The 22,882-nt window shown below is 40.3% G+C and overlaps 1 pseudogene; it reads left to right on the forward strand.

Moving 5' to 3' along the window:
* The first annotated feature begins 3,437 nt into the window (after window positions 1-3,437).
* On the forward strand, window positions 3,438-6,976 carry LOC134730393 (uncharacterized; annotated as a pseudogene).
* The last annotated feature ends 15,906 nt before the right edge of the window (window positions 6,977-22,882 follow it).

Here is a 22,882-nt window from a genome sequence, read left to right on the forward strand (position 1 = left end):
CCAGAGTGCTGGGATTACAGGTGTAAGCCACCGCGCTCGGCCTAGTTTACATTTCTAACAAGCTCCCAGATGATGATCATGCTGAAAGTCCAAGGCTAGGCTCTGTTCCATCTATATCCAGCAGTCAGAGTGGTCTTTTAAAAGGCAAATTGTACCTTGTCGCCCTCCTACTTAAAACTCTCCTGTGCTTCCCATTACACATTGGATTAAATAAAGTTATATCATAGTCCTTCATTCGCTCTCTCTCTTTTTTTTTTTTTTGACCTGGCCCCTACCTCCTCTCCAACTTCATCTCTTGCCATTATTCTGGCTCACTGTACTCCAGCCACATGGCTATTTTCCAGTTCCTTAAGTACTCTAAGCATGATAATTAGGAGTGTGGGCATGACAGTCAGACTTCCAGAGAACCAATTCCAGCTTCACTATTTACTATCTTTATGACCATGAGAGAGGGACTTAATTTCTTTACTACTGTTTCTTTTTTCCATTCTATAAAATGAGAATAATGGTATCACCTAGATACAGGAAAATTGCGAAGCCTAAAAGAGATCACAAATGTAAACACTTAGGACATGTAGAGAATGTCTAGTAAATATGACCTTATTATCTCTTTCTGCTCCTTTGTATTCTGTGTCATGCTATTTTCATTTGAGACTTTAATAGTGCTGTTCCTGCTGCCAAGAAAGCTTTTTCTCTTGCATTTTGTTTTGGTGCCTGCTTCTAATCCTTTAAACACGATATTACCTTCTCCAAGAGATATTTAATGACTACTTATTTAAATTAGATACCCCTTCCTCCACCTTCTCTACAACCACATCTTGTTTCTTTCCTTTGTAGATTTGTCTGTTTTTATATTATCTGTCTCACCCACTAGACTATAAACACTGTGAAAGGTAGGAACCATGTCATTATTGTATATCCCCAAAGCTCAACAGAGTGTCTGGTATATAGTAGACTCTCAACACATATTTGTTCAATAGATAAATTAATGTATATTTATCACCGCAGTCTGCAGGCATCACCTGAATTCCTAGAATATAGAGACTCTATAGATACTGGAAATTGACCTTAAGGCCCTTTAGCTCAACTCTCTTATTTTACTAATGTGGAAAATCCCATTTTACTAATGGGATCCTAAGCTTGATGACTGTATTAATGTTACTGACTATGGCTTGTGCCCTGATGTAAGCTTTGGTATGTTAGTTCAGCAAAAAGTGTCTATGATGGTTGATACTGAGTGTCAACTTGATTGGGTTGAAGGATACAAAGTATTGTTCCTGGGTGTGTCTGTGAGGGTGTTGCTGAAGGAGATTAACATTTGAATCAGTGGGCTGGGAAAGGCAGACTCACCCTTAATCTGGGTGGGCACAATCTAATCAGTTGCCAGGGCGGCTAGAATATAAGCAGGCAGAAAAGTGTAAAAAGGGACTGGCTTAGCCTCCCAGCCTACATGTTTCTCCCTTGCTCGATGCTTCCTGCCCTCAAACAGCAGACTCCCAGTTCTTCAGTTTTGGAACTTGGATTTGCTCTCCTGGCTCCTCAGACTGCAGATGGCCTATTGTGGGACCTTGACATTGTGTGAGTTAATACCTAATAAACTTCCATATATATATATATATATATATATATATATCTTTCTCTCTAGAGAACCTTGACTAATACAGATTTTGTACTTGAGGAAGAGAATATTAAGGATGGAGTGCTTTCCTTGGTTTTGGGGTTTCTGGAGTTGGCTGCTTAATATGATTAGACCCCAAAATGCTAAGGACTCTACTTCTAACAGTATGGAGAACACTGATAGACCTTGGTGTGAACTGTTTAGAGAGTTATGCAAAATAAACGCATTTGACACTCCTGATTCATCACTCCTGAGAGGCAAGGAGTTTAGTGACTCTATACATAATACCTTTGACCATATGTGGAGAACCAAGGAACATAATAAAGCTGGTTGTTTGCTCGTAAATTCAGTGGACAAAGTGATGAAAGAAAATGATGAATGCAGGGATTCTATTTCCCAGCTTCAGAAGCAGATACTGAACCTCAAATCTGCTAAGATTGCCCTGAGTGAGAGTGTTCTCTTTTGTAGAGAAAGAGCTGAAATTGTGGAAAAACAGACACAAGCTCTTATGATGCAAGTGGCTGATCTGCAATGAAAGGTGCATGCACAGCCTTGCCAGGTGTCTACTGTTAAAGCGAGGGCATTGATTGGAAAAGAATGGGACCCTGAAATTTGGAATAGGGGTGTATGAGAGGACCCTGATGAAGCTGGGGACACTGAGTTTGTAAACTCTGATGAATTTTTTTTGCCAGAAGAAACAGCCTCCCCATCCCCAGTAGTGGCAATATCCCCTCCCAACCCAAGCTGACATCAGCCTTTCCACCTTTGTCTGAGGAGATAAACCCTGTGCTGCCTGAAGCAACAGTGATGGCCTCCCCTGAGGTAGTTTCCAAGCAAAATAATGTTGATTCTCCTTAGGAGCCACCCCAACACCCCTGTTTGGTTCTAGACCTATAACTAAAGTCCTGGCAGGCCCCTAGAGATGAGATTGAGAGTGTGACACATGAGGAGGTTCACTACAATTGAAAAGAACTGTTTAAGTTTTCTAACTTATATAAACAGTAATTTGGAGAACAGACATGGGAATGGATATTAAGGGTGTGGGATAATGGTGGAAGGAACATAGAGTTGGATCAGGCTAAATTTATTGATTTAGGCCCACTAAGTAGGGATTCTGCATTTAAAGTTGCAACCTAGGGAGACAAAACATTCTAATAGTTTATTTGCTTGGTTAGCTAAAATATGGATTAAAAGATGGTCCACTGTGAGCAAGCTGGAAATACCTGATCTCCCTTGGTTTAATGTAGAGGAAGAGCTCCAAAGGCTTAGAGAGACTGGGATAGTGGAGTGGATTAGTCACTTCAGACCTACTAATCTCAGCTGGCAGGGTCCAGAAGATATACTCTTGACCAATACCTTGCAAAATAGATTTGTGAGGGCAGCACCTGCATCTTTGAAGATCCCTGTAATTGCTCTTCTCTATATGTCAGATCTAACAATGGGAACCACAGTCACTCAACCATAAAATTTAAATACATTGGGAATAATTGAATCCCAAGATGGCAGGGGCCAAGTGGAGGCACTCAACTGTCAATGGCAAGGTGGGCATAGCTACGAGAATGGACAGCAGAGGCAAAGTGGCAATCAGAATAGTCTGACTTGTGTAGAGCTCTGGCACTGTCTAATTAATCAAAGTGTTCCTAGAAATGAAATTGATAAGAAGCCTACTGCATTCCTACTTAATTTATATAAGGAGAAAACTTCTAGGTCGAATGGACAAAAGACTAATGTGAATTATAAACACAGAGAATCATGGCCCCTCAATCAATTTCCAGACTTGACCCAGTTTACAGACCCAGAACCACTTGAATGAAGGGGAGGATGGGTCCCCTTGAGGAAGGACCCCACTACATTACTGACAATTTATGCAGTGAATCTTTCTCCCATCCTTCCCCAAGGATACCTCCCACCTTCACCAGGGTAACTGTGCACTAGGGAAAGGGAAATGATGAGACATTTTGGGGACTACTGGACACTGGCTCTGAGCTGACATTGATTCCAGGGGTCCCAAAACATCATTGAGGTCCTCCAGTTAAAGTAGTGGCTGATGGAGGTCAGGTAATTAATGGAGTTTTAGCTCAGGTTCAACTTACAGTGGGTCCAGTGGGTCCCTGGACTCATCCTATGCTCATTTCCCCAGTGCCAGAATGCATAATTAGCATAGACATATTTAGCAGGTGGCAGAATGCCCATACTGGCTCCCTGACTGGTAGAGTTAGGGCTGTTATGGTGGGAAAGGCCAAATGGAAGCCATTAAAGCTGTCTTTACCTAGAAAAATAGTAATTCAAAAACAGTATCATATTCCTGGAGGGACTGCAGAGATTAGTGCCACCATCAAGAACTTGAAAGGCTCAGGGGTGGTGATTCCCACCACATGCCCGTTCAACTCTCCCATTTGGCCTGTGCAGAAGAAAGATAGGTCATGGAGAATGAAAGTGGTTTATCATATGCTTAACCAAGTGGTGACTCCAGTTGCAGCTGCTGTATCAGATGAGGTTTCATTGCTTGAGCAAATTAACACATCTGGTACCTGGTATGTAGCCACTGACTTGGAAAATGCCTTTTCCTCTATTCCTGTCCATAACGGCCACCAGAAGCAATTTGCCTTCAGCTGGCAAGGCCAGCAATATACTTTTACTGTCCTACCTCAGGGATATATCAACTCTCCAGGTTTGTGTCATAATCTTATTTGGAGAGACATTGATCGCTTTTCACTTCCGTGAGATATCACACTGGTCCATTACATTGACGATATTATGCTGATTGGATCCAGTGAGCAACAAGTAGCAAACACACTGGACTTACTTGTGAGACATTTGCATGCCAGAAGATGGGAAATAAATTCAACTAAAACTCAGGGACCTTATACCTCAGTAAAATTTCTAGGAGTCCAGTGGGGTGGGGCCTGTTGAGATATTCCTTCTAAGGTGAAGGATAAGTTGCTGCATTTGGCCCCTCCTACAGCCAAGAAAGAGGCACAATGCCTAGTGGGCCTATTTGGGTGGTGAAGGCAACACATTCCTCATTTGCGTGTGTTACTCTGGCCCATTTTTTGAGTGACCTGAAAGGCTGCCAGTTTTGAGTGGGGTTCAGAACAGAAGGCTCTGCAACAGGTCCAGGCTGCTGTGCAAGTTGCTCTGCCACTTGGGCCATATAACCCAGCAGATCCAATGGTGCTTGATGTGTCAGTGGCAGATAGGGATGCTGTTCAGAGCCTTTGGCAGGCGCCCACAGGTCAATCACAGTGGAGACCTCTAGGATTTTGAAGCGAGGCCCTGCCATCTTCTGCAGATTACTACTCTTCTTTTGAGAGACAGCTCTTGGCCTGTTACTAGGCTTTGGTGGAAACTGAACGTTTGACTTTGGGTCATCAAGTCACCATGTGAACTGAACTGCCTACCATGAACTGGGTATTTTCTGACCCATCTAGCCATAAAGTGGGTCATACAAAGAAGCATTCTACCATCAAATGGAAGTGATATATACATGGCAGGGCTCGAGCAGGTCCTGAAGGTACAAGTAAGATACATGAAGAAGTAGCTCAAATGCCCATGGTCTCCACTCCAGCCACCCTGCCTTCTCTCCCCGAGCCTACACCGATGACTTCATGGGGAGTTCCCTGTGATCAGTTGACAGAGGAAAATAAGACTAGGGCTTAGTCCACAGATGGTTCTGCATGATATGCAGGCACCACCTGAAAGTGGACAGCTGCAGCACTACAGCCCCTTTCTAGGACATTCCTGAAGCACAGCAGTGAAGGGAAATCTTCCCAGTGGGCAGAAGTTTGAGCAGTGCACCTGGTTGCCCACTGTGCATGGAAGGAGAAATGACCAGATGTGCAATTATATACTAATTCATGGGCTGTAGCCAATGGTTTGGCTGGATGGTCAGGGACTTAGAAGAAGCATGATTGGAAAATTGGTGACAAAGAAATTTGGGGAAGAAGTATGTGGATGGACCTTTGTGAGTGGTCAAAAACTGTTAATATATTTGTATCCATGTGAATGCTCACCAACAGGTGACCTCAGCAGAAGAAAGTTTTAATAATTAAGTGGATAGGATGACCCGTTCTGTGGACACCACTCAGCCTCTTTCCCCAGCCACCCCTGTCATCGCCCAATGGGCCCATGAACAAAGTGGCCACAGTGGCAGGGATGGAGGTTATGCATGGGCTCAGCAACATGGACTTCCACTTATCAAGGCTGACCTGGCTATAGCTACTGCTGAGTGCCCAATTTGCCAGCAGCAGAAACCAACACTGGGTCCTCGATATGGCACAATTCCTTGGGTTGATCAGCCAGCTTCCTGGTGGCAGGTTGATTATATTGGGGCTCTTCCATCATGGAAAGGGCAGAGGTTTGTCCTCAGTGGAATGGACACTTATTCCGGATATAGGTTTGCCTATCCTGTGTGCAATGCTTCTGCCAAGACTACCATCTGTGAACTCACGGAATGCCTTATCCACTGTCATGGTATTCCACACAGCATTGCCTCTGACCAAGGTACTCACTTTACAGCTAAAGAAGTGTGGCAGTGGGCTCATACTCATGGAATTCACCAGTCTTACCAAGTCTCCCATCATCCTGAAGCAGCTGGACTGATAGAATGGCGGAATGGCCTTTTGAAATCACAATTACAACACCAACTAGGTGACATTACTTTGCAGGGCTGGGGCAAAGTTCTCCAGAAGGCTGTGTATGCTCTGAATTGGCATCCAATATACAGTACTGTTTCTCTCATAGCCAGGATTCACGGGTCCAGAAATCAACGGGTGGAAGTGGAAGTGGCACCACTCACCATCAACCCTAGTGTTCCACTAGCAAAATTTTTGCGTCCTGTTCCCGCAACATTACATTCTGCTGGCCTAGAGGTCTTAGTTCCAGAGGGAAGAACGATGCCACCAGGAGCAGGAGACATGAGAATGATTCAATTAAACTGGAAGATTGCCACTTGGACACCTTTGGGTCCTCCTACCTGTAAGTCAACAGGCTAAGAAGGGAGTTACAATGTTGGCTGGTGTGATTGACCTGGACTATCAATATCAAATCAGTCTTCTACTGCATAATGGAGGTAAGGAAGAGTATGCATGGAATACAGGAGATCCATTAGGGCATCTCTTAATATTACCATGCCCTGTGAGTAAGGTCAATGGGAAACTACAACAGCCCAATCCAGGCAGGACTACGAATGACCCAGACGCTTTAGGAATGAAGGTTTGGGTCACTCTACCAGGAAAAATACCTACAACCTGCTGAGGTGCTATTGAAGGCAAAGGGAATATAGAATGGGTAGTAGAAGAAGGTAGTCATCAATATCAGCTATGATCACATGACCAGCTGCAGAAATGAGGACTGTAATTGTTGCGAGTACTTTCTCCCTCTTTTGTTAAAAACATGTTTGTGCATGTATACACTTGTACTAAGAAAATATCTTCATTTTATTTCCTTTCTCCTTTATCACGTGACATAAGATTTATTGACTTCACATCAGCATTTAAGTATCGTTAACTTTATGTAATAGTATTTGGGTTGAGGATTGATGTGTTTCTGCTAGTATGAAGGATAGTTGTATTATGTTAGGCATAATTATGACCTTATTACTGTCTTTACTTGAAGATTATGTATGATCTCAGGAGATGTGTAGGGGTTCAAATTGACAAGGGGCGGACTTGTGATGGTTAATACCGAGTGTCAGCCTGATTGGATTGAAGGATCAATACTTTGTATCCTTCAATCCAATCCAATCCAAAGTATTGTTGCCAATCTTCCTCCACTAGAATATATCATCCCTCTGTTGCCTGATTTACTCCACTGCTGTGTCTCTAATGCCTAACAAATAGTGCCTGGCATATATTTGGTGCTCGAAAATATTTGATGATTGGATCATCTGAGAAGCCATGATATTTTATTCCTTTTAGGTTCTTTTTACTTCAAAGTCTACAAGACAGTCAGTTAATCTACTCCCTGAGTCTCTGCTTTCTGACACTCCCTGCCTTATCAAGATTTCAGAAATACTCCTGGTTCCTGGTCAAATACAGTTAATACTCTTAGTAGTGTACATATGTGTCTTGCACCCTTTTAAACACTTTGTATGTATTCACTCTTTTAATTGTTACAATCAGTCTGTGAAGAAATAATGCAATTATCCTCATGTTGCAGCTGAGGAAACTGAGGCACAATGTGGTAAAGTGACAGCATTGGATATGAACTCAGGCAATTAGGCTTTGGAGTTTGTGTTTCTAATCACTAGACCAACTGCCTCTCCAATGGTTATAGCACCTACCTCTTTATTTGGGAATGGCTCAATTTATGAAATTCTAGTGCATTACAGAAGGGAGTCTTGGCTAAGACATATGGGGAAGAAGCCCGCCCTGCACATTGTTAATAAATCATATTAATAATGAGCATGGTTTATTTATCCACAACATCATGAATGCACAAGCAGATCAACCATATATGGGATTAGATCAAACAAAGAGCTCCAGCCCTGCCCTGGAGGGCTAATAATCTAGAGGTGTAAAATCTATTCTCTAGGCTAAAAAGTGAAAACAACCAGGCTTAGGGAACAATGGAGAACTATCACCCTTCTGGATCAGAAAATGGTAGCTTCAATCACTCTGCATGATGAAAGAAAAAATGGCTTACAATAAACAGATATTTTTATGCCACAAAAAATCACATGGAAATGCTCTTCCAATGGCCTTCTCTTTCCTGACCAGGGGTACCCCTGCTGGTTGCTGCTAACGGGCTTCAGTTGCCCCTAGTATCATTAGAAGTTTCTACAAGTGCCCTAAAGCCTGAAGCCCTTGATGACTTTGTGTGACCTGTGCCCTGAGAGATGCTTACATATATGTTAGGAGGACAAATTTTGGAGCCAGACACTACCTATTCCTAATTAACCTGATTAATTAATGTTGTAGAATCTCAGTTTCCTTATCTATAAACTATATACTTCGTAAGCTGGTGTGATAATGTGATATAATAAGAAATTATATTTATTTGGGTTCTTCCCCCAACTCTTGATATAAATATCTTGAAACTCTTATGAATAGGGGCCCTACGAGAATCTTTTGTTATATTTGGTCTTTGACACCCCCACCAGCCCAGTTTTTGACATAGAGCTCCTAACACTTTTATAATTTTCTGAGTTATAGGAACCTCTGACACAAAGTTTCTACATCTCTTGAAAACTTTCAGTTGATAAAAGTATCTTCTGTTTTATTTGGTGACTCTTGATGGGCATCTGGATAACCTTGGGATGAAGGCTGGTTGCCAGGAAAACAAACTGTGATTAGATGGTTAAATCTTTTAGTTCTATTCTTCAGCCTCTGGGGAGAGGAAAGGGGTTGAATGTTGAGTTGATCACCAATGACCAACAATGTCATCGATCATGCCTACATAGTGAAGCCTCCACAAAAACCTCTCCAGGACTTGAAGAGTTTCAGGGTTGCTGGAGGTGCTTGGAGGTGAAGGCAGGGAAGATCTTCCCCTGCAACCCTCTGCACCAATACCTTGCCCTATCCATCTCTTCATTTGGCTGTTTGTCAGTATCCTTCCTTTGTAATATCCTTTATATATAAACTGGCAAATCTTAAATGTATCCCTGAGTTTTGTGAGCCAATCTAGCATATTAAACAAACCCAAGGAGGGAGTAGGGGGGAACCCTGATTTATAGCCAGTAAGAAATATAGGTGAAAATCTATTACTTGTGATTGGTATCTAATGAAGGGGGTCAGTCTTATTGGACTGAACCCTTACCCTGTGGGATCTGACATGAACTCCATGTATAGAATGTCAAAATTGAATTTAATTATATGACACTAGTTGGTCTCTGCTGGAAAATTTGTTGCTGGTAGGGAGAAATCCTCACACAATTTGGTGACCAGAACTGAAGTAGTGTGTTGATAGACTACACTCAGATTTCAGTCAGTCAGAGCTTCTGTCACTAGCCTGAAAGCTGCCTTATAAGGGCAAACTTATGCCAGAACAACAGAAAGGATCTCTAAGACCTCTAGTTCCCAAGAGGGTACTCAACATGAGGGAAGGACAAAATCAGGATAGACCACTGCCTAGCACATAGTAAGCACTCTATGTGTTGTATATGTATACACATAACTCTTTTTTCTGAAATAAAGCATCAGGCTCTGTGAAGGACAAATAACTTGCACTACCAGCAGATCATGAGACTTTAGCCCTGGGGATTCAGCCTTTGCACTTGTTTTCTCACCCATATGGTAATACCCACCTTGTAATTACTGAGCAGTCACCTGGTGTCAGATGATGTCAGCTCTGTGTCATGCAGTCTCCAGTAGGAAACAGACAGCAAGTTCCATTAGAACAGTTCATGAGAAGCTCTAATAAAAGGATACTCATATAGATGTGGGCGAAGTGTAGGGAACATAGAAGCAATTGAGTAATACCTCTAGTTAATAAGAGTGGGGCCATTATCATCTTAGAGTGAAGTAGGAGAGAAGGAGCTATTATCAAAACCTGCCGGAGTCAGTTCTGAGCAGAGGCTATCTTGATAAGAGTTTGATCTTAGTTAGAAGGATGTGGCCATGCTGCAGGGTGACCTCAAATGAAGGTGTGCAGGAGAGGCCACAATATCATTCTCCTCCCCTTGTGACCTCATGCTAGGGCTCTGCTGTGGCCGAACCTAACCTGAAGCCAGATGTCAAAAGAGCGCCTTGCTGTAATCTATATTAGTCAAGGTAGAGAAAGGTGGGTTTCTATGTTTCTGCATAGATAGAGCTCTTTGCATGGATTACCTATTTAATTCTTACAATCTCCTTGTAAGATAATTATTATTCCAGTTTGTCAGAACACTGACTTTTAAGTAGTAAACAATTTACTATATATGTTTTTTGTATATATACACACATACATATATTTCCACATATTTATATAATGTTTATATTTTTATTTTTGTTTTAAAAGTTTGATGTGTTTATTGTAGAAAATTTGGAAATACAGATCCCTCTCTCCAAAAAGAAAGTAATAATCAAATAACTTTATCATCATAGATCACCTCTATTAACATATTTTCACATCTATTTTATATATATTTATATATATTTTATATTTAATATGGCACATTTTAACTTCATTTTATTATAGTCATCTTAATTCATTTCATTTCATTTATGAAAATATATGAAGTTTAAATGTGTCAGACACTATTCTATGCATTTTATAAATATTAACTCAATAAATTCTCATAACACTCTTATGAGGGTAGGTATCATTATTATGCCAATCATACAGATTAAAGAGGTTAGATAATTTGTCCGGAGTCACATATCTAGTGAATGGTGAACTTTATATTCAAATATAGGAAATTGGATTGGTATTTGGCTCTTATTCTTGATCATTCTGATCTACTGACTCTCACATACACATACATTGCAAACTTGGAATCATTCCAGTTCTCTGTGTTTTATTTTTATCTAACTGTATGTCTTCAGCATGCATTCACATAGCAGTTCTTTTTCTTGATCATCCTAAATGTAACTAGGTATGGAAATAAGTATTTCAGCAAGGAAAGAATATGTCAGTAAAAAGCTGCTAAAAAATCAGGTAGAAAAAAATGTACCCCCAACACACACACACACACACACACACACACACACACACACACACACTCAGGAAACCAAAGGACAAATGTTAATATCACTAGTCAAGTATTGAATCATTTGACATGTAGAGTGACCTTCACAGGGGTCACTTAAATAAGACTCAGTGTGTTTAATGGCTGTATGTTTCATTATTTGACAGGGCCATAGATAATTCATTGGCAACTAGTTAACTGTCACATATGCAATTTGATATGGGGATTTGATATGTATAAGAGGCTTTGAGGATTGAGGGACATGTAAAATGATTCCACTAAACTCTCTTGCTGACAGCATAGTTGTGGAGGCAAGATATATATGCATAGAAAAATGTTATGGACTGAATATTTGTATCCCCCTAAAATTTATGTCAAACTTCTAATTCCCAATGTGATGGTACTTGGGGATGAGAATGTTGGAAACTAATTAAGGTTGGATGAGGTCATGAGGATGGGGCCCTCATGATGGGATTAGTGCCCTTATGGGAAGAGACACCAGAGAGCTTGCTCTGCCCACCTCCCCCAGGACTCAACCTGCATAAAAAAATGTCATGTGAGCATACAGCAAGATGGTGGCTGCATATAAGCTAAAAGAAGAGGCCTAAGAATGAAACCTTCCTTGCCAACACCTTGCTCTTGGACTTCCCAGACTTCAGAACTGTGAGAAATAAGTTTCTGTTGTTTAAGTCATCTAGTCTATGGTATTTTCTTATGGCAGCCTGAGCTGACTAATATAAGTAAGATACAATTTTTAAAAGTAGTTCAAGACAGGAAGTGCCTAGCACTAAGTGAAGAATATAAATGTTTTGGGGGCAGGAGGGGTCTGAGTAGCTTTGGTGGTAGAAGAAGACTCCCAGGGCTTGGTGGGATTGGGGTGGGGGAACAGGCTGCAGACTCACAAGCAAGAGTACTCAAGGATCATGCAGATTTGAACATGCCTACTCATAATTCATATGATTGATCTGAGCTAACAGAACTCTTAGGGCTCTGTATTTATACTTCTCTCTGACATACTTGTCTCCCCTTCTTCATCTAGTTAATGCCTCTTCAGCCTCAAGACAGTTTAAATGTTTCATCCTCAAGAAAGCCTTTGCTGACTCCCAGGTTTGGTTGTGATACCCAGTTACAGAATTCCTTGAACTTTTCCTTTATGGCAGTTTCCATAATGATATTTAAATAATTAATTTGCATAAGTTTTTATTAATGCTTGTCTACTTCACTGGACTTCAAGATCTATAAGTACCCAAATTGGGCTTTTTAATGTCCCATTGTGGTCCCAAATTCTGGCACAGTCTTTGTAGGCATTAGGTGCCCAATATTTGTTTGTTGATTGACTAAATGGACTCTGCCCACAGGAGAGTCCTTCCTTGCTGTAGCAGTGACTTATTTTAAAGACTGAGTCTTTTTTTAGGTCAGAGTTAAGAACCATATATATAATCAAAGGAATATTTTGTGGTCTCCCAGGCCATGTTTTAAATGTAAGCTGATTGGCTCAGATCGACTACAGTCTCTTTGGAACTTCAACTTGCTTCTGATTTATATAAATATGAGAGGATGAAAGCTCAGGGTCAGATGACAGAATAGATTGAGTAGAATCGATGGCCAGATAATTTCTGTAAGAGACAAGGGGTGTGGTTCAGCCATTCCTTCAAACTTTTGAAACTTCAATTCATAACAGGCTGAGAACAATTTCTGTTGTTATTTTTTAAAGGTTTCACTTAAAAATGTGAAGAAAATTGACTAAACTGCAAAACTTTTGACTAGAGCCCTTTCCAAGTATCGGAGATAAAACAAACTTAACTATATTTCTTTTTTGGGGTATTGAGCTCCTTAACTGTTTAGGAAAGGGAGGTGGAAGTGCTAAGCCAGGGATGTTTCTTCCTTTTGTGTTAGGTTGTCTGTGAGAATCCTTTGACTACACTCAGGTACCCCAATTTTCAACTTCCTATGGTATCATATGTGTGGGAGAAAAGGCAAGATCTGTTTTTAAAACACTTGTTTAACAAAGAGTTCAGAAATCCTCCTTCTAATAGCTTTGAAGTTAGCTACTTCTGACCTCTTTCAGGACAGTTTCCATCTTTCTGAGATTACCCTGGCAGTGACATTCCTAACTTAGACTCCCAGGTCTCCAGTCCCTCTCCTCCACCTGCCTTTGCAGAGCATGTGGCCATCCCATTTAGATCATGAAGACTGGAGAGCTTGACATAGTCACAGCCACTTTTTCCTTTGGACAATGTGGTGACCGCAAGACCCATGGCGTTAACAAGACATCTTCAACCAGGCCCTGTGGTTGCAGGATCTAATAGTGGCCAAACTAATACATCAATGGCCAAATGATCAAGACCAAGACCCTGTATATTCACGAGTTCATAATGCTCAGATAACTTTTCTAATACAAAAATCCCTTCCAAGATCTGGATTACTCTCACAATCTGGATGGTGAACCGTTTCTCTAAAAAATATGCCATGAATAAATATAACTCAAAGCCATCTCACATGTCTAAATTCTAGAGCACTTCCCTTTTCTACTGGTCACGTATTCTACTTATTCTATCTAAAATTCAGCTGGGAAAGAGAAGGTAATATTTTAAAAAGCTGACAGGAACCATCTAGATTTCTTAATACCCATATATTAAGTTGATGTGCTTTATGTATATAATCTCTCTGATCTTGACAGTATATTCTTACTCCATACAAAATTTTAACAAGTGTAGGAGTATGGTGTCCCAGCTCATAGTATGTTAGAAACAATATATTAGAAAGGACAAACATATTAGGATCATTAAGAGGTCACAACATGTGGTCATATTGTGATAAAGAATGAACAGAAATGTTGAAAGGTAGACACAAGAACTACAAATAAACACCTTAGTGCCTGGGGCCATTTTGTATGTGGGCAAGTGGCCCTCTCCACTCATGCTGGGAAGCAGAACATCTATATTACAACACGGCAGAGCAATAGGATGTTCATAGTGTTGACCCCGGATCATCAAGCAAAAAGTAAAGTGGGAAATTTATAACAAGTAACCCCTGCTCGAGCCACAGCAAATAATTCAAGGCACTTTAGAAACATTTTCAAGTAAAGTAGTTCAAATAAAACACATTGTAATGCTCTAATAGATAAGTTATGGTTACCTGGAAAATGTATTTATTTGAAACATCTTATTTTGTGATAAAGTCAAATAAATGAGGTGTCTTATGTGGTGAGCACTGAAGAGCACAGATAATGCAATTTTGATTTCATAGACAAACTGAAATATTCATGAGATCATATTTTCTCAAATGACATTTAATAATAGTATATTGTCTCTCTTCCTAACATGGTTGGAATTGGGGTTGGGGAGGAAGAGACACACACACACACAAAAAGGGGCTCTGTCCTATCAACAACATATTTTGCACCTGACTAGTTACAAATATTCCATTGGGAAGCTGTAGGGAAGATAAATTCTCCAACGTGTGTAAACTTCATTGTGATCAACAACAGACTGAAGTAAGTCAGTCAGCAAATGTTTTCAGTGGAGTAGAGGAATCTCATTTAAACAACCAAAAGTAGGGGAAGAAAGTCTTAGCATCCTAAAAAGCTTGGCTCTTTGTATATCAGTATTATATCCAGCAGACAGAAAGGTACTCAAATCATGTTTGTATTTATTCAGATTTTTCTTGTTTCCTTTTTTTTTTTTAGGAGACACCAAGGATATTTTCTTTTCCTTTGTTATTAGATTTGTCTTTGTCTGAATTCTTGGGTACTATGGAGGTAAATGCTTTGAAATTACCCAGAGAGAAGTAGATTAATGGTTTTGTTTTTCAAATATCTTAGTAAAAGATTTGAAAATTATTATTTGTGAGGTTGTAAGTAGATACTTAATGAAGCACAGCAAATTGAATATCCCTTCCAGACACACTTAATTAGCACCATGGACCAAAGGCCCACAAAATAAAACTATTCTAAGCCAAAGTCAGAAATCCTCAGGGGTCCATACTTACCTCTGCTTCCCAAATTTGACTCATGGGAATGACCCATGTTGTCTAAACACATTGCTTTGAGTTTGCTCTCTATCTCACAGCCTATGGTGGAGACTATGAAGTGCTGGTGGGACTTGGGCAATGTCTCATCTATCACCAGTTTGGGGAACTTAGCTAAGGTTACTCAGAAACCCAAAGTTTCAGTAATCAGATATTTTTAATAAATTATCTATTTCAGGGCAATAAGTATCTCTTGTAATGGGAAAAACGAGAGTTAGTGATGACAGCCTGGGTCACTTTAAGAAATCCTTAGGACTTCTATGGCAAATATTTGCTGATGGAAGAAAGATCTTCCCACTCAGAAATGTTCCACTCCACTCCTATCTGTTCTGCGCCATAGGTCTTTTATACCTCTGTGCCACGAATTCAGTAGGTGCTTGTTAAATTAGGTCCAATTCTCTACTGGTAATAATGGATTCCCCATACATCAGTTATTTTCCTAACTCAGACTTCATTGATGAGGACCCATTTCTTTTTCCATACCTGATTCTCCTGCTTTGGGAGTGAGTGGGCTCTTGGAATCCAGTCCTAGTATGGTTCTATGTAACAGGAAAGACCATCTTCTTTCTACTCCAAGTCAATGAATGTATGGTTCTGGTTTTAAACTCGAAGAATCGTGTACTATCTCCAGCTGTGCCCTGATGATTTCTACCCATGAATAATGGGAGATTATGGTTTAAAATGGTGAATGGCAATAACAACAGTAATTTTTAAAAGATGTTATAGTTTTTAAAGCACTTTTGTGTGCATGATCTATTGTGAATTTCAAAACAATCTTGTGCAGAAAGTGGTACAAGGATTAATTTTTTTCATCCTTATTTTACAGATGAAGAAGCTGAAGGAGAGTGACTTACCCAAAGTCACACACCTAGGAACTGGAAGGACTGAGGCCTTCTGGGTCCATGCATTCTACTTGTGGCTGCTGCCTCTCTTGGCCATCCCAGAGCATCATGTGATGCTGTGGTATAACAACAGCAGCGACAACAACAAGAAATCAATGTTGTCTCTTGTATGTGTAGGTTATATGGATACCATGAAAGGCCGGTTCAAATCCATCATCTTGTACTTCATGTGACAATGGCAGTCAGGTTCATGACTCGCCAAATGTCATGCCCAGGGTTGGGTTCCAGCACATGCTGAGGTTTGAGGGAGTGGGTGGATGAGCACAAAGAACACTTGGAGGGCCACAGGCAGGTGAAGGATGATTTTATTCAGCAGCAGCTCTCATCAACAGCTTTCTCACACTGTCTGCCCTGTCTCGGCTTCTTGAGCCAGCGGGTCCCACATACAGCTGTGCGGCCAGCTCTCCCCTGACTTCAGGGTTAGCAGCTTAACTCTTTCTCTCTCTGGGCACAAGTGAGCCGAGCTGTATCCTGGCTCCCCTCTGTCCATCTGCAAAGATGGACAGCTTTGGCTCTCTCTCTTTCTCTGGGCACCAGCACTCCTGCACAGTGTCAACAGGACAATTATACCTTTTACAGACAATAGTGGCATAGAGCCAAGTGATGAGCCTTCATTATATTATGGCTATGGCAGTGAGCTTCTCTATGTTATGTCTACGTGTCTATGATAACAAGTGGAGTTATATGCTTGCGCTCTAAACTCACTGAGTCACTCTGGTTGTTTACCTTGGCCTATTCCTTGACCAAAGCACAGCCATGTTACTTACACAGACATTTCCAAGTTCTTTGGAATTTGTGAGTAATGAAGCCTTGGAAAGAGATAAAACCAATGGGTCCTTCTGGCAATGAAGTCGTTGACCTGATTAGCACCAGGCTGTATCTAATGGAGAGCACAATCATGTGTAATGAATAGATTAAGCTGCTTTCATTAAAAGGTAGAGAAACTAAGAAAATGCCTATAAATGCATATTATCCCACATTAAAAATAAGTATGTTATCTCTGATGAAATAAGTGAGTTTATTCAAGTCTTTCTTTTGGAACACAAATTCTAGAATGAAACTGGCAAAAGTGAGGCCAGTGATGGAGTGCTGCTGGGACCCCTGCTGCACCACACAGGTTAGCACACATTTCAAAGGAATCATAACTTCCACACTCCTGTGGTCCTGCTAGCTCAATTAGAGGGCCAGCCTGGCCTTCTTTATCATGCCCTGTGGGAATACCCTTTGATATTGCTAAGGATCCTGGAGCCTAGTGACAGAACAGAATGAAAAGCTGACTCCAGGAGAGCTGTGATTGTATTTGATCTCTGAGTTGGGTCACAGTGAAAGCAGACACCTGTCTGTGAGGATAGTCTCATGCTAACTGAATCTATCAGTCTGGGCCAGGCTAACTGCAGCCAAATGCAGGCGTTTACCTAAGCTAACCCTTGAATGACTGGCTGTATACCAGCAATGACTATATTCACTGAGCCTGGAGTTCCAGATAATCATAATCTGCGGTCTGCTTTCAGAAGCAGGTTTGTTCAGGTTCTATATTCAGACTTCTTGCTGTAACTGTTACAGAAAACAAGAGAACCTGTCTAACAGACCCCCACACCTGAATCAGAGGAAAAAAAAACATAGGAATGCTTCAACCCCAGCCATTCTTATCCTCACCACCACTTCTCACTTAGATCCTGAGAGTGCTAGCCTTTTCTGTTACTGTGTATTTTAACTGAGACAAGAAATTAAGATGGAGGAAGATGGAGAGATGAATAAAATGGGATGCAGAAGGCAGAAGGAGACATGGATAATGAGGCAGGTTTCTGAGTGGCTGTTATGCCTGGGGCAAAAAAAATATTAAAACCCCATGAAAAATAAAAGATTTCTTTGTCTCCTTTGTGACCTTAGACAACCAATTTCCTTCAGTAGTTAAAGACTGTAGCATAATGTGATGAACAATATTACTGAGAACAACCAGCTTCTCAAGTGTTGCCTGATGGAAAGGCAAAGTAGCCATCTATTAGTCAGCTTCAAGGCATGCTTTCCCCTCCTCCTGTACTAGCAAATGGCCATTGCGGTATATACAGAGCCAAGTCCCTCTGAATTTCCACAGTATACACACAGCCAGCCTCCCTCTGAGGTTCCACAGTATGAACAGAGCCACCTTCCCTCTGAGATTCCACAGTATATACAGAGGCACTTTCTCTCTGAGGTTTCACAGTTTATCCAGAGCCCTGCACCCCACTCTAAGGTTCCACAATATATACAAAGCCAGCTTCCCTTTGAGGTTCCATAGTATATGCAGAGCCATTCTCCTTCTGAGGTATCACAGTATATGCAGAGCTACCCTCCCTTTGAGATTCCACAGTACATGCAGAGCCAGCCTCCCTCTGAGGTTCCACAATATATACAGAGCCAACCTCCCTTTGAGGTACCACAGTGTATGCAGAGCTAGTCTCCCTCCACGGTAGAGAACAATAATGATACATAATAAGGAAAAAAGGAATAAGCTAAATTAGATGCAATTCCTATCTCTATTTGGTACAATTTTTCAGAAGCAAGAAAAAGATTGAAATGTGAGAAGTGGAGAGACAATGTGTCTGTCCCATAAAAAGTTAAGAAAACCATAACATCATAACCATTTTTGGTATGAAGCAAGTGTTCAGAATCCTTATAAATATGACATAATGTTCAATGTTTGGCCTTAGAAAAGAAACTCATATAAAAAGCTACTAGAGGAAAACAACAAATTGAAGCCCATTTTAACATAAATTTATGAAAAATTATAGTGTCTAGTCTCTAAAAAGGGAACTTCAGAAATCTTTTTGGATTTCAAGGATTAGTTTTGCTTAAATCAAATGGCGTTAGTGATGGTCCAATTATATTATTTAGAGCAACCATCAGGAGATCAGGAAGACCGCCTTCAAATATGGTCTATAAGTTTTTGGGAACATTTGCTTTTGTAGCAATGCACACTGCTGTGTGATCCACATGGGCATATGGGTTGTTTTTATTTTCAAAATATAGTACTCTGTGAGGACAGAACTGAAGGAAGAAATTATTTTCTCTAGTTAATGCCTCAGGTTGGAGACCTTCCTTAATCTGGCATTGTTGCTGGCAGGATTGCCTAGAAACATAACGTATGACTCACAAGTACATATGGCAATCATATTTAAAACAAGACCTGGGTATGAAGTTCCATTTTTACCTACTGTGCCATTTGCACTAACGAAGGTTTCACAAAAAAGACCTATTCAGCCTGGGTGGTTCTGGCCACACCTAAGGGAGGAATGAGACATCTGTTAATTGGAAGTCATGTTATTGGGTTACCTTAATGAAAACAGAAAAAAGAATCATGGTGTTATATTTTTCCAAATATTAAAAAAATAGAAAAATATCAGGTCACTGTTGCCTACTGACATCAATTTTTTTTAAACTACGCTATGTTAGAATTAGAAGGGCTTGGGCTCAAGATAAAGTGGGACCTGAGAAAAGCCTGGGTTCAGAGGGGACCTCTGGGCATCATCAAGGCTCAGAAGCTATAGGGGCACATCACTGCCAGTGGAGCTGGAGCAAGGATGTCCTGTCTGAGGGCATGGTGGTACGGAAATACCCTAGGCTATGTTTGAACATGCAGAGGCCAGGTAAACATCAACATGTTTCTGGAGATGGAATGATGGGAGGAGGAAGGCACTGATTTTCTGGGAAAGCCATTAATGAGATCCATGTGGGGCCTTGCATACTCTATAAATAGTCAGTATCCTTCCCAAGGTTACACCTCAATGGTTGTTGCCTTTTTTCTCTGTGCTTTTATTTTGCAACTGTCCCCCAAATACAGGAAGGATTACATCTGAGCCAATGGAGACCTTCCAGCCCAACTTGACATCAGAGCTGGGATTAGGGTGAGATGAGTAAGGTGTCATGCACATGCAGGGTCAGATTCTGTTTGTATTAAAAACTTTGATATTTTCTTCATCATGGATTTTGGGTCATTGCTTTTTCAAAAATATCACATAAATATTGTTTATCTTAATAACCTATTTTTTTACCCATCTTAAATTTTGAGCCTGAGGTGAGTGCCTCTCTTGCCTCACCCTGTTCCCATGATTTGGCTCTTGACTTGTCCTAGGATATGATTTCCACAGTAACAGACTAAACCAGTGATCCCATGGGTGCTCACGGAGTTTAGGGAATTGTACCTTCTAGTGATATGGAAGAAACACTTTCTGCCCCAGGACCTAGGAGAGATGGTAAGAAGTCAGCAAACTTCCATGGCTTGGGTTTTTATTAAGGATTGGCCATCTCTTCACAGGCACTTTTATACATGCAGTGTAGTTAAAATCAGTATAATTTCTTTAAAAGTAGAAACCAAACTCAGTCATGTTTTGATTTAGTACTGAAAATAAATGAGAATCCATTGCTCCTGGACTGAAATGAATCCAGCCATTTTTATCATCCTCTATTTGCTTGGCAATGAAAAAGACTTTTTGAAACATAAACATGATAACTGGTTTGAAATTAATTTGAGAGTTATGAAATGAGTTTTACCTAATAAAACAGAAAAATGGCAGCAAGGAACACTTTTCTGTGGAGAAATAAGAAACCTATCCTACAGGGAGAGTTGCTCAGAGAGTTGCTTTTTGCTGTGCAGCTTATGTTTAATCCCCACTGTGGTCAATAGTCATCAGGCTTTTGAAGGGGTTGGACTGGGCCTTGGGACAAGTATTAACACAGTCAAGATAGTTTTTTCTCTAATGACTCTCTATCTTCTCCCTTTTACATGTTTGCTTTCCCTTTAGAACCCTGTCCTGATGACCTCATACATTCTTGCAAGCAACGTGTAATGTGCTCCAGTTGCTTTCCTTTTTTGTCTCCTCACCCCATCAGTCAGGACCGGCTGTAGGTAATAGCTTGATCACGGGTTTATATTCTCATGTTTAGAGGCAGGTAGTCCCTGGATGGTGAAAATTATTTTAATCTAGGCCTATTATTACCCTAAAAACTTACATAAGGAAGAGATTTATACAAGTTTGTTTTTTAAGTTATATGTATTTAATACCCATAAATACTGGGTAGAACATGATGGGTGTATGGTAAATTAAATGTATGGAAAAATAAGAGAACTGGGTGGAAGGTTGAAGGTTGAACATAGATTCTAACATTTAGGGATTAAACTAGACACAATTCAGAGGTCTGGCATATGCTGGGTTAAAGTTAGACCAAAGGGCTGCAATGCATCCGAAGGAAATTGACTCTAGAATTCATGCCTCAAGTGTGGATTAATGCAGAAGCAAATGTGAGGATGTGAATTAAATCTCTCAGTGTAGAATATTGGTAGATATTAGTGATATGCAATAAGGCACAAAGTCATAATTAGAAAAGATCTCATCAGGAAGCTAAATATGATCATTTGCTTTGCAAGGGAATATAAATGGATAAAAATTTTATCAGACTCCTAGGAGAATAGGGAAAAGATACAGGTATTTTCCTAATGAAGATTTTCTTTTTCTTTTTTAGGAGTTTAGGAGGACATATGTGTCTCAAAGTATTCCAAGGACTCTAGCACTATGTGGAAAATAGATCCTGCAGCTGGGCTTCCTGCAGCTCAAGAAAGAGATTTCATGCCAAAGTAAGTTAACTAAATTATAAAGGACATCCACATGAAGAGACAGTTAACCTATTAAACCTCTTAAAGTTTGCCTACCAATCACTGCGGTATCAATGAGAGCATCTAGGTTTTAGAGAAGACAGAATGGATTGAAATCTTGACCCTTTATATTTACTAAAAATATTAATACATAAGTTTGGGAAACTTATTTAACCACCCCGAGCCTCTTTGTCATTCATACATTCAGCATTTATTTATTTGCTTATTTAGTTTCTAACTTTATAAACTTTTGCTTTAGGTTCAGGGGCACATGCGCAGGTTTGTTAAATAGCTAAATTGTGCGTCATCGGGGTTTGTTGTATAGATGAAATAATCTACATCACTCAGGTACTAAGCATAGTACTTGATAGGAAGCTTCTTGATTCTCACCCTCCTCCCACTTTTCACCCACAAGTAGACCCTGGTGTCTATTGTTCTCTTCTTTGTGTCCATGTGTACTCAATGTTTAGCTCCCACTTATAAGTTAGCACATGCATTATTTGATTTTATGTTCCTGCACTGGTTTGCTTAGGAAAATGGCCTCTAGTTCCATCCATATTGCTGCAAGGAACATGATCTCATTCTTTTTAATGGCTGTATAATATATCATCGTGTATATGTACCACATTCTTTATCCAGTCTACCATTGATGGACATTTAGATCAATGCCATTTCTTTGCTATTGTGAGTAGTGCTGTAATGAACATATGCAATCATGTGTCTTTATGGTAGAATAATTATATTCCTTTTGGCATAAACCTAGTGATGGGATTGCCAGGTCAAATGGTAGTTTTGTTTTAAGTTCTTTGAGAAATTGCCAAACTGCTTTCCACAATGGTTGAACTAATTAACATTCTCACCAGCAGTGTATAAGTGTTCCTTTTTATCCACAATCTCACCAGCATCTGTTTTTTTATTTTTATTTTTTAATAATAAACCTGAATGGTGTGAGAGGCATTTCATTGTGATTTTGATTTGGATTTCTCTAATGATTAGTGATGTGGAGCATTTTTTTCCTATGCTTGTTGGCCATGTGTCCGTCTTCTTTTCGAAAGTGTCTATGTCGTTTGCCAACTTTTTAATGGAATTGTTTGCTT

Source organism: Pan paniscus, chromosome 4, assembly GCF_029289425.2.
Source record: "Pan paniscus chromosome 4, NHGRI_mPanPan1-v2.0_pri, whole genome shotgun sequence".
Classification (NCBI taxonomy): domain Eukaryota; kingdom Metazoa; phylum Chordata; class Mammalia; order Primates; family Hominidae; genus Pan; species Pan paniscus.